At 42.3% G+C, this 3,210-nt stretch overlaps 1 protein-coding gene across 1 annotated transcript in view; it reads left to right on the top strand.

Moving 5' to 3' along the window:
• Positions 1 to 644: 644 nt before the first annotated feature.
• LOC149975366 (Krueppel-like factor 12) overlaps positions 645 to 3,210 on the top strand; it is an 11,378-nt gene continuing 8,812 nt past the window's right edge. Inside the window, exon 1 of the mRNA XM_090206725.1 lies at positions 645 to 747. The gene's annotated coding sequence lies outside the window, so the exon portion shown is untranslated. The remainder of the gene's footprint in view (positions 748 to 3,210) is intronic.

Below are 3,210 nucleotides of genomic sequence, written 5' to 3'. Positions count from 1 at the left end.
GTTTGGGTTATGCATAAGGTAAGCAGGGTGGTTAAGGTTAGGGGTAGGTTAGGAGTAAGTTTAAAATCTGATTTAAAGAAGAGAAATTGTCAGAGACAAACAGACAGACAGACAGAGACAGACAGACAGACAGACAGACAGACAGAGAAAGAGAGAGAGATGGGAGAGAAAGAGAGGGAGAGAGAGAGAGAGAGAGAGAGAGAGAGAGAGTCAGAAAGACAGACAGAGAGAGAAAGAGAGAGAGGGAGAGAGAGCGAGAGAGAGAAAGAGAGGGAGAGGGAGAGAGAGAGAGAGAGAGAGAGAGTCAGAAAGACAGACAGAGAGAGAAAGAGAGAGAGGGAGAAAAGAAAGAGAGAGAGAGAGTCAGAAAGACAGAGAGAGAAAGAGAGAGAGGGAGAGAGACAGAGAGAGAGTCAGAAAGACAGACAGAGAGAAAGAGAGAGAGAGAGAGTCAGAAAGACAGACAGAGAGAGAAAAAGAGAGAGGGAGAGAGAGAGAGTCAGAAAGACAGACAGAGAGAGAAAGAGAGAGGGAGAGAGAGAGTCAGAAAGACAGACAGAGAGAGAAAGAGAGAGAGAGAGAGAGTCAGAAAGACAGACAGAGAGAGAAAGAGAGAGAGGAAGAGGAAGACAGAGAGAGGAAGAGGGAGACAGAGAGAGGAAGAGGGAGACAGAGAGGGGGGGGGGTGAAATAACTGTAAACTGTTTCATCACTCCAGTCTACTCTACAGCTTCAGTCTCAATCCAGGTCTGGAAGCTATTTCTTCTTCATGCTCTCTCTGTTTGGCTTTATGAGGAATATATTCAGCATCAACAACAGCATTCAGGGTTACAGCAGGATGTACATGTTTATTGGTCGTACACAGTTTAGCAGATGATACAACGGTGCAGTTGAATGCTACCTCTACACTCTAATGGTACTAACTCCTAGAAACATGGTTATGTTACTAACTCCTAGAAACATGTTATGTTACTAACTCCTAGAAACATGTTATGTTACTAACTCCTAACAGGATAGAAACATGTTATGTTACTAACTCCTAGAAACATGTTATGTTACTAACTCCTAGAAACATGTTATGTTACTAACTCCTAGAAACATGTTATGTTACTAACTCCTAGAAACATGTTATGTTACTAACTCCTAGAAACATGTTATGTTACTAACTCCTAGAAACATGTTATGTTACTAACTCCTAGAAACATGTTTATGTTACTAACTCCTAACAGGGTAGAAACATGTTATGTTACTAACTCCTAGAAACATGTTTTGTTACTAACTCCTAGAAACATGTTTATGTTACTAACTCCTAGAAACATGTTTATGTTACTAACTCCTAGAAACATGTTATGTTACTAACTCCTAGAAACATGTTATGTTACTAACTCCTAGAAACATGTTATGTTACTAACTCCTAGAAACATGTTATGTTACTAACTCCTAACAGTTATGTTACTAACTCCTAACAGTTATGTTACTAACTCCTAGAAACATGTTATGTCACTAACTCCTAGAAACATGTTATGTTACTAACTCCTAGAAACATGTTATGTTACTAACTCCTAGAAACATGTTATGTTACTAACTCCTAGAAACATGTTATGTTACTAACTCCTAACAGTTATGTTACTAACTCCTAACAGTTATGTTACTAACTCCTAACAGTTATGTTACTAACTCCTAGAAACATGTTATGTTACTAACTCCTAGAAACATGTTATGTTACTAACTCCTAACAGTTATGTTACTAACTCCTAGAAACATGTTATGTTACTAACTCCTAGAAACATGTTATGTTACTAACTCCTAGAAACATGTTTATGTTAACAGGGCAGCCTCCTAACAGGGCAGCCTCCTCCTAGCCTCCTAACAGATCAACCTCCTAACAGGTCAGCCTCCTAACAGATCAGCCCCCTAACAGGTCAGACTCCTAACAGGGCAGACTCCTAACAGGGCAGCCTCCTAACAGGGCAGCCTCCAAACAGGGCAGCCTCCTAACAGTGGGTTAGCTGCCTTGTTCAGGATCAGAACTACAGATTTGTACCTTGTCAGCTCGGGGATTCAATCTTGCAACATTTCGGCTGCTAGTCCAACGCTCTAACCACTAGGCTACCTACCTCCTCTACATTCTAACCACTAGGCTACCTACCTCCTCTACACTCTAACCACTAGGCTACCTGCCTCCTCTACACTCTAACCACTAGGCTACCTGCCTCCTCTACACTCTAACCACTAGTCTACCTGCCGCCTCTACACTCTAACCACTAGGCTACCTGCCTCCTCTACACTCTAACCACTAGGCTACCTGCCTCCTCTACACTCTAACCACTAGGCTACCTGCCTCCTCTACACTCTAACCACTAGGCTACCTACCTCCTCTACACTCTAACCACTAGGCTGCCCTGAGTGGAACAAGGAGAGATGGTGTCTGTAGAGGGCTAAGGGTTAAGAACAACCCAGATGTCTACTGTCAGTCGACTGTCAGTTTGTCGATCAATAACATTAGCCCGTTTAACAGCAACATGACACAGGGTTATCTTCAGAAGACGGGCTTCGACCCCCCCAGAGAGCAAAACAGGAGGCCAAGCACAGTGTCACAGAATTAACTCCTTATCAAGAGGAAACCTCAAGAGGAAACAGACAGAGAGGATCTGTCTACTCTGTCAGTCAGGGGTGTGTAGACAGACAGAGCAAGGTGTGACAGACAGGCAGACAAGCAGAGACAGACAAATCAAATCAAATTTTATTGGTCACATGCCCCGAATACAACAGGTGTAGTAAGACCTTACAGTGAAATGCTGAATACAACAGGTGTAGTAGACCTCACAGTGAAATGCTGAATACAACAGGTGTAGTAAGACCTTACAGTGAAATGCTGAATACAACAGGTGTAGTAGACCTCACAGTGAAATGCTGAATACAACAGGTGTAGTAAGACCTTACAGTGAAATGCTGAATACAACAGGTGTAGTAGACCTCACAGTGAAATGCTGAATACAACAGGTGTAGTAGACCTTACAGTGAAATGCTGAATACAACAGGTGTAGTAGACCTCACAGTGAAATGCTGAATACAACAGGTGTAGTAGACCTCACAGTGAAATGCTGAATACAACAGGTGTAGTAGACCTTACAGTGAAATGCTGAATACAACAGGTGTAGTAGACCTCACAGTGAAATGCTGAATACAACAGGTGTAGTAGACCTTACA

The sequence above is a fragment of the Oncorhynchus mykiss genome, chromosome 18 (genome assembly GCF_057628025.1).
Source record: "Oncorhynchus mykiss isolate SJ-2025 chromosome 18, ASM5762802v1, whole genome shotgun sequence".
Classification (NCBI taxonomy): domain Eukaryota; kingdom Metazoa; phylum Chordata; class Actinopteri; order Salmoniformes; family Salmonidae; genus Oncorhynchus; species Oncorhynchus mykiss.
Note: the sequence above shows the minus strand (reverse complement) of the source record. Positions and strands in the feature narration are given on the sequence as shown.